The following is a 12,239-nucleotide window of genomic DNA, read 5'->3' on the forward strand; positions in this document are numbered from 1 at the left end:
TGGACTAGGATTCGTAATCCCCTTCATTCAGTCATATTTTTCAACTCCAAATAGACTAGGATAACTTTATCCCCTATATTTGGATACAGAAACGGACTAGAACATTCACAATGTTCCCTACGTTTCTTACTAGGAATTAGACTAAAGTTCTTTGAACCTCCTATAATTCCGTATGACCGTCTGGAATCCGTAATTCCCTTCAGTGACAGGTGGATTTACTTCAATATCTTAATGATAGTATGGGATGATACTTTCCCAACAATTGATATTTATTTTCAATTCCAGTAATACATTTCCAACTAAATAAATGCTTATTTTATACTGAGATCATACCTTATGTGCTTTGCATCGTGGTCTTGAACCTACATTTTAATCCACACGATTAAACATATGTATGGTCTCATGGTCAATAGTGTGTCTGATTTTCAAGGTTTTAGATGTTAAAAACTAAAATTCAACAAAATGTTAGACCAATACACTTTAAGTTGAACGAGTGAATGTCCCTTTTATTAATGTAAAACTTCAAATATTTATTTAAAAGTCAATAGTTACTCGCGTCGCTCGCATACTTTTTGTTCTCATGTGATATGTACTCACTACCACCTTCTGATGCCAGTGTATGCATTACTGGTCATTCTTTTTTTTTTTTACTACAATTTATCTGTGCTACAATTATTTGGTCTTTAATTTTTCATCTGTTCTCTGTGATTAAACATTACCGCTTGAACATTTCAATGCAGGAATCAATTGTTTGTTATTCACGCATTTATAATGATATTCATTCCTGCTTCATAGCATTTCTTCTAAATAACTTCAACATGGAACAGTTACAAATAAAAATTACTATTTTTAAGTTTGATATGGTAAAATTATTTATCTTATATTAGCATTTTTTTACAATGTTTTTGGACTTATTGCGGATCTTTTTAAATTTATCCGTCCAGCGATAGCTGCAAAATTCATTGCATTATTTAATCCATTAATTGAATCATAGCATGCTTGTAAGGTACAAATTGTGAAAAAAACAGCAGTCATCGGCGTGGTTTCCAAAGTATCATCATAGTTAATCATCGATTTTTTCGTGAAAATCAGTAGTCAGCTGCGGTAACTCTCTGTTGACCCATAAAACGGAAAGTTATCTCTAAAACAGCAATACTGTATTTAATTTTATTACAGCACTGTTCTATTGTCAAACACATAAAACATTGGTGGTCATTTCACAGTTTTCAGTACTGGTTTTTATGGTTATTCATTGATTAATTCTTCATAAAGACTATATATTTCTGTTGTTGTTTTAAAATTTCAATAAATATCTAACTTTAAGTGCAAGTAAATATATTTCTTCATTATTTTTCAAAAACAAAATTTAAAGAACTTTTTGTTTAATAACCTTGTTATCAACTTTGCATATCCTAATGTTTGTTTTGAAGCACAAACCTCTTGTTTCATTTTTCTATTCAATAACAATATAGTAAATCTGACCAAATAAAAATTTTTATTATTCAAATTTTCATTAAAATTAAAAATGTTCTAATAAGGCTTATAAAATATTGTTTTTTTTTTCAAAATCAATGGTTGCGAGTATTCCTCCCAACAATTCAATATCTATGAGGTCAAGTTTTCGTACATGCCAAAACATCAAATAAAACAGTTATAAACAAACATGTGATAGTTGCATATGTAACAATTTCTAGCAAATTAGATTGATTTAATGTTGTCTGAATAAATCAAACAAAATAAAAAAGCCGTAGTAATTTTTCACACCTAATTCTTTTATGTTACCTCTTTATATAATCATGTTATAATTAAAACCAATAATTACTCAATGCAGATTAATTCAACACCAATGAATATTGCAATTGATATATGCATTTGTGATAGATATTAATTAAAATTCAAAAATCATTTTTCAAGTTATGAACTGTTTTTTAAGATCCTCAGTAAGCATTGTTGTTTATATCTAATTTCTTTAACCTTTAGATTTTCGTGAACCAGAAGAACTCGTTTCAAATTTGAAAAGGCATCAACTTGTTATGCTTGAGACGAAATTGGGATATTGGAACAGCACACTTTATATTACTATTGCAACCGCATAACGGCGAATAACTGTACCGGGAAAACAAACCATACTCACAACTCTCCTCTCACTCGAGTTACTGCTGCGCACAGCCAAACGGTTATCCTCAGGGACTCCTTTCGGTGCGTTTGCTTCTCGTTTTCAGACTCACCAGAATTATTCTTCTTAATCTCCTCCTCCCCTTTTTTTACAATTTTTTTATCATTACTTTAAACGAACTTTTGTGCTTTATACTCGTCGCCAATGTAGAAATCACAAAACAGATCTTGCTTCAGTGAAGTACAGAATCAGAATAATGTTTATTTCCTCATCCTAATTTGACACTCTTCTCTAGCCTACTTGATTGCATGAAATACCACAATACTACAGTCGTATCAGGGTAAATGAACTAAATCCTATCGTGTTCTTACTTCCTTAAACCTCATATCAGCTTTCTTTAATGTACAAACTAGTAGTCGTCTTTGAACATGAATTTCATCTTTTAAACATGTACGTAATTTTTCTATCCTCACATAGCTCTGCTAATATGATCGCTTTCAAAGAACTGTAGTCCATCGTTTCTTACCTCGGGATCCAATCCATATCCTGGTTTTTCGTTTTGAGGAGTAGCTAATATTCACTTATCTTTCGATAACCCGTGAGCCTGTGAAATGGTTTTAAAATATTTTATTAAATAGAACTTGAATCACAGGTTAGTTATACTATACCTGTGACACGATGTACTTGTTTGCACCAAACTCATTAGTAATTCTTTTGCGAATTTCTCTTTCAATTGAAAAATAATTTCATCGAAGTCAGCTGCCTTCTACTTCACCAACTCAAGATCGTCTTCTGCTCCAAAACTGAAAATGTGATTCCGCGCGCCTTGAGTAATTTTAAAATACTTTTTCTTGGGGACAGAGCGTCCTCTGCATCTGCTTCGTAGATATTGGTGAATAACTGTAATTGTAATAAATAGTATTAACTGGCGTAGAACCTTGAATAATCCATGGAGATTTGGAAATTTTATTCGAAAAATTATTAGAAAACCGCCGTTTGAACCGCAGCAATAATATTTTGATGAAATGCTGGATAAATATCGAAGAATTCTTGGAAAAAATAACAATAGATTTCACCGAACAATACCTGAAGGATGTTTGGAGCAATTCCTGAGAGTAATCGTGGATGAGTTTTGAAAAAGAATCCTTATGAAAATGTCTGGAACAAATGAAGAAATCGGTGGAAATCCTGGAATAATAGCTAGGATTTATTTTCAGGGTAATCCCTGAAAGATTTTTTTTTTTTTTTTCAAATACTCTAGAATAATTTTTTATGGACGCGTTGAAGTGCTCTAGGATTTATTGGACAAAATTCTAAAGAAATTTTTCTAAGCGTTCATTGAAAAATTGCTTGAATTACTGAAGCATTCCTCGGGATCTGAGAAAAATATCATAAGGAACTTGTAGAATAGTCGCGTAATAGTCTCTGAATGTTTCTCTGGAGTCTCTAGAATTTTGCACCAGCATTCACTGCAAGCAGATTGAAAAGTAAGGGGTTGTTTCCGAGATACAACCGCCAAGTTGACGTTGGATAAAGTTATCTTCTTCTATTTCCTGACTTGAGACCGTCACGAACTTATGAAAGATTTCTACTGATAAAAATCCAATCAATTTTCATACTATTTATTGCATGTCAATTCTGACCTATTATGGACATGTGTTATTATTTGGTTGGTTCGGTTAACACTTCAACACCGATAGAATCGTTCGATGGAAGAAGAAGCATGAGCGGTAACTCTTGCTCCCCAAACAAATATTCCGAATCAACGTTAGGTCCACGCATGATCCACTAATATTGGTTGCTTTTGTGGGTTCCGATGCCAGTTTGAGGTTGAGGTACTTCTCCATGAAGTCCGCGAACTCCATGTTCTCCTCTTTGCTCAAATCGATGTTGAAGTTGCCTGTCACGATGATTGGCATGATCTCCTTTTGATATGCGAGGAAGTTCCGCACCATAAAGAACTTCTTCTGCTTCGTCGTGATATCCGGGGAAATCTAGAGGCAAATCTGCGATTCCAGAGCTCGCCGTCATGGTCCTGCAGGAAGCGAGTAACCTAACTGATCGGTTTGTCTGAGGATACCAACATGTGCGCGATCCCCGCCAAGCGTATCAGTATTATTCCGAAGGACATCCAGCTGGCTCGTCGTATCCGTGGAGAAAGTGCTTAAATTAAATTGTAGCACAATTTCAAACAAAACGGCCCTTTTCAGGGCCACAACAATGCATTCGACGTAAAAGAGTTACAAGCAGAGACATTCCATCTATTACTATTAATTGATTAATTAATATAATAATAATAATTCGATCGAACTGGGTTTGCATTCCATTGTTAGACAGAAACACACCGAAAGATTACCGAAGACGATTAAATTAAAATGCGATCGGTAATTTTGTGCTTCCCAGTTGCCTTGTCCATCCTTGTTTTCGATGGATTGCTCATTCCTCCGATTATTATGTGAAGTCGTTTTAAAAAATAACAATAATCGCATTGACAAGTGATCAATTTCACCCCGCAATGGGATGCCCCGATTTTTTATTTAAGGGATGATTTTTAGCACTAAAAACACATTTGTTAGAAAATTTTAGCACATGACCGTCGTACTTGTTTTCCTGCATTCAGTTGTTCGGCATTTTCTACCTTATTTAAAACAGACAAGAAAAACCATGAAAAAATATCAATTTCACCCGAAATTACGGTACCGTAAAACGGGGTAACTTTGATAGTTTTTTCTAAGAAAACTTGAATATTTATGCAAACTGTTTCAAAGAATTTTAATTCATACTTTTAAAACAAGTACTGGTATCCTAACTATCGATTCCAGTTGATAGATTTCCAAAAGATTTATTCTAAATGGATTTATAATTTTTCATATAATCGAAAGTCAGTTTTCTGTTTTGGGGTAACTTTGATAATGAAGCATCACTCGAACAAAATTGAATGAATTACAGAACATTTGTAGGGCGTTGCATATTTTTAGGCGTTTAACGCTATATGGAAATTTCTGACTTAGATTACAAAAATGGTCCCAGTTTGTAAAAATAGTATTCGTTAAGAGTTTTGAGATCGAATTCGAGTTCTACTATAACTAGGCTATCTAGTATAAGTGACGAATTCATTATGACTTCATCAAATAGTGATCGTAGAACAGATTGTTTGAGAGCATTTCAAAATTGCTAAAATCTTATAAATTTTCCATATTTGCATATAAATCCTCAAATGTACTTGATTCCAACGGAAATAGCTTTAACATGAAGTGTCATACTAATACTCTTTACTTTTGCATTCGTTTTGCTTAACAGATTAACAGGAACTTTGTTATTTCGTTTAGTATGTTGAGAGTCTCGCATTATCAAAGTTACCCGCATTATCAAAGTTACCCCGTTTTACGGTACTTGTCAACTTCAAAACGTCAAAACCTTATAACAGCAAGAAAAGTGTGCTTTTTTAATGGAAAATAAGACACGCCTTTCTATTTACCCATTTATCAATAGTTTAGTCATGAAAATCAATAGGTTTAATTAATGGAGTCGATTCGTAGAAAGATTTACAATCGATTGGTGCAAAAATCTTGAAAATCTATGCGGGCGTTAGTATGTTTTAACAGTCAAAATTAAACCACTTTTCGTAACGCGAGCGATTTTCGTTTTTCGAAATTGTACTTCAGTATGTTGCCGTAAAACGTTATCTAACGTCAAAATAATTCATGTCGGCCGATGTAATTTTAGGCAATGTATTAAGATCGGACGTAATTGAATTTGATTACATCTATTTTACAACAATATCCCGCTTAAAACGTAATCTGATTCGATCGAGAAAAATGCCAGGAAAACCATTTTGAGTAGCAACACAAAGCTTGTTTCGGGCATTCAATTTGAACACAATATTTTCTACCAGTGTCAACCGTTGTTTGTTTGCTTCTCTCGCAGGAAACCAATTTCAAGGTGCACACTTAAAATACTTCACATAAGTCTATGCATTTTGATGCAGGCAATAAATCCAATCAATTGGCTGAATAAGATAGTTTCTGACCGTAAATTAGTTAGAAGTATATGTAACAAAAGTTTTGAAAATGCTTTAACAAGTCCAAGTATAACGTTTCTTTATAAGATGGTTTTAATAAGTTTTTGTGTCACATAAAATGTATAACATATTTTAGCGTGACCATTACTTTACACCATTACACCATTACTTAGGTGGGACGCCGCTAGGCATACTCAGATCACATTTATGAAATTTTTAGCACAGAGAAACAGACGTAACACTTAGAACAAATCGCGATCAAAATCTTCGTCGAGAGAACATGTACGCCCAATGCTAAAATTGTTGTGTTTGGCCAATGGACCAACAGATGGCGATAGTGTGTAAACGTCAATCGCGAACAAAAACGATGCGAGCGCTACGGGTAGTGGGTTGACCAACTACAATATATTTGAATCGACCGTTAAAAAGTTGATCGATGGACAATAATGAGAGTGTGACGTCTGTTTGTCTGTGATTTTGGCTTGACAGCAGCCTGGCTGTTTGTTAATATTCGAGTGTACGAAGGTACGGTGCTGCCATCTGGGAAAAGTTTGCTCGATGCGTGAAGCGTCGAAAATTTTACCCGGCAAGGTATAGGAAGCGATATTTCAAATGCTGATATAAAATTAACTACAATAGTTATTCAAAATCTTTTCAGTATATGTTGATATACTTTTGATGGGCTACATTTTAGGCATATAATTTTGAGTTTAATATATTTTTCCCAATATGCTGCTGATTCTATAGTTGATCAATAGTCTAACCCCGTACACTTAAAAGAATTTAATTAAAAAGTGTTTTGAATTTTTTAGAAGCATTTGAAAATTGACTTCCTATGCTTTGCCATGTAAAATAATCGGAGCTTCACGCATAGGGTCAACTGTGGTAATTACCTTCGTAGACGCGAATTTAGTTCCCTCCCCAGACTTCAGAAGTGCGGTGAAATGACCGAGAGGTATCGGACGTCTGATTTGGAACGTCTTTTGAATAGGCCTATTCCCGATTAGACTTTTGACGTATTTTTGTCAACTTGTCATACTAATTCTATCGATAGCTAGATTTCGATTTTTAGCAGCAGCAGTGGTTTTGTACGTTTAAATGATGTAATTGTTGTTGTGCAGCTAAAATGACGAGACAATTTGTTTTTTTATGTGTATTATCAGTGCCATAATGTGCGGTTGGCCTTTAACAAGGGCGCTAAAATGCGTGACCTACTTGGCAAATTTTTGGAAGAGACTTATCACATGAATCCGTCGCGTACGTCACAGTATCAAAAGAAATTCGTATTATCACAGAAGAAAATTGAAGGAATTCCTATTCGTTTTCAACATTATATGCAGCCGTATTTCATATTGGCTTTTGGCTCATAAAAAAACAATCGGACTCAAAATTGGCCACAACATGTGTCATACTCAAGTGCTGCCTAATAAAAAGTGAATCATTGAGATGCCCAAGTAGTTCTCTACCCTATGTTGAAAGTAACTCAAAACATTGCGAAACTCAAAAATTAAAGATTCCTGAGAAAAAAATTTGAACTGGATTTTTGGGGTTTTCCTTAGCCGAGTGGTTAGAGTCCGCGGCTACAAAGCAAAGGCATACTGAAGGTGTCTGGGTTCGGTCCAGGATCTTTTCGTAATGGAAATTTCCTTGACTTCCCTGAGCATCGAGTATCATTGTACCTGCCACACGATATACGAATGCGAAAATGGCAACATTGGCAAAGGAAGCTCTCAGTTAAAAACTGTGGAAGTGCTCATAAGAACACAAAGCTGAGAAGCAGGCTCTGTCCCAGTGAGGACGTTAATACGAATAAGAAGAAGATGATGAACTGGATTTTCTATAAGTTTTATATCTTGGTCATCTATGGATTTTAACATATTTTTTGTGTCAGTATTATTACTCATAGATTGATTGAATTCTAGATGAAATTATCACTTGATCTCGATAGATTTATTTTCAGAATCCTGAATGTTTTACATTGACAACAATTTGAGTTTGTGCAATTTATGAAATAAGAAGAACTGTTTGCATTGGCGTAGGAACAGGGGGGGCCAGGGGGGCCTGGCCCCCTCCAGGATCATCCAGCCCCCCCCCAGAATTTTGGATAATAATAAAAATTGAAATTAAAAAAATAACAACATAAGACGAACCAAAAACTTTTGAATCAATGTACATGGCTCTTGTTATTGACAAACATCTCTTCTGTAAGTAGTTACGTTATTTTAGAGTAAACCTCGCTTGTCTTACACAACATCAGCGTGGCGGTTCTGACTTCGGTGAATCGCGCGAAAGCTTAATCGTCCGGCTGTCGATTGATTAGTTACTGTTGGAAGTAGCTTCTTACTGTATGCGATAAGCGCATTTTTTTCGACATCTCTGTTGCTAAAATACCGTGGTACAAAAAGCGTCAATATCCTGGAAATTTGATTTCTAAAATTTTTTTTTTCTGAATAATCCAAATAATGCTGTTTGAGCATTAAGCAGCATATTCACTGCATTGTGTTTTCTCATGTGTTCGGTGATGATGATTCCCCCTATGAGAATTCACTGAAGAATATATATTACTAAGATTACAAATACAAGAACATTAACTTCAACTCGTAAAATGTCCGAAAAAATAGACAATATTACTAAAGGAATTGCTTAGACAATACATAGCGAGAATTTTTGTCGAAAAATGAGGCTTAACCTTCAAGGAATTTCGACATGGCCAAGTTTTCTTCAGATAAATGGCAGTAATCAAGGCGCGTTCAATTCTCTAAGGTGTCCTATTATGCTCACTTTGTGGAGAAAACCAGACAGGGTAGGTGAGGAAGGGCTGGCCGTTTTGTTTACAAACATCTGAGACAGGTAGTCGAGAGATTGACTCATGATTGGTTGGAGAAACAGTGTTGTCAAGAATTATTACAATCTGGTCGCCCCTGCTCCTTGTGTGCTCTACTCCTTTCTTTCTTTTTTGACAATTTCGTCCGCACTGATGGCAGCACAACTATTTTCAGTTTCAGCATCATCCAGGCAAGGCAGTAATGTTTGTAAACAAAACGGCCAGCAAGTTAAAGATGGCCTCCTAGCCGCTTTGGCCAAGTGATTACACCTTACTCTTGCTACAGAGTAAAATGCACACACCTTGGCAGTAATTGAGGGGGGGTCTGTAGCCTTGAGGTTACGCTTCCGCTTCATAAGCGGAAGGTCATGGGTTCGATTCCCAGCCCCTGCACAAAAAAAACCGTCCAGCCACCAGAAGACGCCTCACGGAGCACATCCATCCTCCGTCAGTATCAGTTGGTGACTGAGACAAACTGACTCTCTTCGCAGGCAGCTAGCCTCACTAATAGCAGAGCTCTCTCCTACCTGCTCGGTGTGAGAGTAAAAGAGTAGGAGAGAGTGAAACTAGATGTAAATATAGATAAGTTGAAAATAGATCTGTATCGATAAAGCAGCTACAGATCAACTGAGTCCGGCACAGTAGTGGCCACGAGCACGGAGTGCCAAAAAAAAATGGCAGAAATTCAACCTGGTGTAACAAAATCGACCATAGTGTTTTATTCCAACAATAAATTATTTTCGATTCAATGTTTGAAGTATTTTCGCAAGAATAAATTTGTTGCTCAACTCGATTTAAAAAAAAACTTATTATTTCATAGATTATTTGAATGATTTTCTGCAGATTTGTAGCAAAATTTCGTCATAAAACATTTCGATATTCTCAATAGAATTTAAGTATAATCAAAATCCTCAAAGAATATTGAAAGGTGGCCTCAGAAGTTTTGCAAATCTCTTGGAACTTAGTCAAATAATATTGTGGGACATTTCAAAGCTTCAATTCCTCCTGGTGGACATCCATTCCAACTATGTCTACTTTTTTTGCTTTTTCCAGGTTTATTCAAAAATTTGGAAGAAAAATGTTTTTGAAATGTCTCTTGCCTTCGAATCTTCAGAGAAAATTTGTTGAAAGCCCCCGGGAAAACTTTTGCTTCCGAAATAAGCATAGCGGTAAAGGAATCTGTAGAGAAACGTGTACCGAAATAACTGGGAAGAGGGAAACGATTTATTAAGATATTCATAAAGAAATTTGTATTGATCTTCCTTAAAACACTTCTCTTGAAATAATGTTACCAACTATTGTCAGAATCCATATTCTTGGTTTGAATTTTTGTGCGATACGAGGGCAGAATTTCTAGAGGCTTTCTGGCAGGATTCTAGAAAACCAACGGTCAAGGAAGGATAGATTTCAAGGATAAATTCTCAAAAAGATTCTGATGGAATTTCTTGAGGAAATTGTTTTATTTGTAAATTCTTTATAGAGGTTTAACAGTCATGTAATTTACCTCTAGAGGAAAGATTTTAAATTATTTTTCATTGTTATCTTTTGTTCTCCCAGCTTCAACATTTCGTTGCTTCTCCTTCCTTCGCATGACGCTTTGAGCTTTCAATACTTCAAAAAGCATCATTTTAAAGAATTTAAAAATAAGCTAAATTATAGCAGTTTTGAAAAATTACCGAAGTCTAATAGTATGGTTCCTGTTTTTTAAAAGTCCATCAGGAATTTCTCAACAATTTTGCAAAGTTATTCAAAAGTTTCTCCTAAGATTTAAATTCATTAACATCTTACACTACAAATATAATCTCAACACATCTTTGGTAATGTTCTTTAAAAAACCGGCAATATTTTCGCGTTGAACTTCTACAGTACTACAAAATAATCGATAATAGACACTTTGAAAAAGTTTGTTTGAAATTTCTAAAGGTATGGTTCTTTCTACTTCAATATGTTCATGAAGCTTCAACAAATTTACCAACAAAATTCTTTTAATTTTTTTTTCACATGTGTTTCCCTGGAAATCTGGTATGGAGTGATTCGTAAAGGAATTTGTAAAGTAATCCCTAAAAATATTGATAATTTCCTGGAGTAGTTTTTGAATCAAAAAATAAATAGTGTATACATTTTTCAATAATATTTATGGAAGAATCCTGAGATAACCATTGGGCTTATTTATTGAACCTGATAGAATTCCCGACGAAAGTTCTGGAGATTTTTTTTTAAGAAGTTCAAGAATGAATTGCGAAATCTTAGTGAATTTTTGAAGAAATTTTCCATAAAATTCACTAAGATTTCGCAATTCATCTTGAACTTCTTAAAAAAAATCTTCAGAACTTTCGTCGAGAATTATATTAGGTTCAATAAATTCACTAGAAAATACTTGGATAAATCTCTGGTGAATTTTTCGGGAGAATCTTAGGAAACAATATTGTAGTTTTCTAAGAAATTCCTGAACAAATTACTCCGGAAATCTTTGAGTATTTTCACAGAAGAGTTTTCGAAAGAACTGTTGAACGTTGTTAGCTAGAAATTTTATAGGAAAGTTCGAATTCGGTTTTAGAGAGGGTTTTGAAGGAATGCGGGATGTTGCTCATTGATGTTAGAGAAATCTAAAAAAAATTTGGGGTGGGTAATGTCTATTACATTACCGCGGGGTTGACGTAGAACTACGATGATTAATAATTTGATTTGTCATGTGTATGAATTTGTAAGTGTACTAGTTTTGTGTTGTTATTGATCGGATGAAGTTTTCAGAAGTTAACTCTTTTTGGACTCATTTTGGTAGTCCTGAAAAGAACCATTTGTCGTTCTGTGGTTTGCGCAATTTCTAAGCCCAACTCATTATTGGCACATACCCATTTCCCAGATTGGTCGATCAGAAAGCGAAGAGCACAAAAGGGAGGAGCATCATCTGCTATTCTGAGGTTATAAAACATGCTTCCTTCGTCGGATTCAGTTTCATTCTAATTCCGCTTTCGAGCTGGTAAGAGCTCCTCCGAACTTGTTCAGCGAGAAATACCTCGCTGCTAGAAATCTGCTGAGCTGTCATTCTTCAAGCTGCCAATCCAGCATCTGGTCTGTGAAATCGCTCAAGATTTCTAGGTTGACCGATCCGCGCTTCTAGATTTCGCCTCATGGTAAACTCGTGGTCACAGCATCCAAGCTCAATCGGCCCTTTTCTGGGCCAACATACGTTCATAAAAGGGTTTATTGGATGATATTTACTGATTTATCTATAATGATCTAAATATCGCGGTATACTATAATTTGTTTCACATAAT

General features: G+C 35.0%; 1 long non-coding RNA gene across 1 annotated transcript; it reads right to left on the reverse strand.

The window, feature by feature from the left end:
• Positions 1-2,357: 2,357 nt before the first annotated feature.
• LOC110681554 lies at positions 2,358-3,008 on the reverse strand. Its single transcript, XR_002503259.1, has 2 exons — positions 2,785-3,008; positions 2,358-2,720 (listed from the first exon to the last, which is right to left on the reverse strand). It is a non-coding gene; the product is annotated as an uncharacterized LOC110681554 (long non-coding RNA).
• Positions 3,009-12,239: the final 9,231 nt, after the last annotated feature.

Source organism: Aedes aegypti, chromosome 1 (genome assembly GCF_002204515.2).
Source record: "Aedes aegypti strain LVP_AGWG chromosome 1, AaegL5.0 Primary Assembly, whole genome shotgun sequence".
Taxonomy (NCBI): Eukaryota; Metazoa; Arthropoda; class Insecta; order Diptera; family Culicidae; genus Aedes; species Aedes aegypti.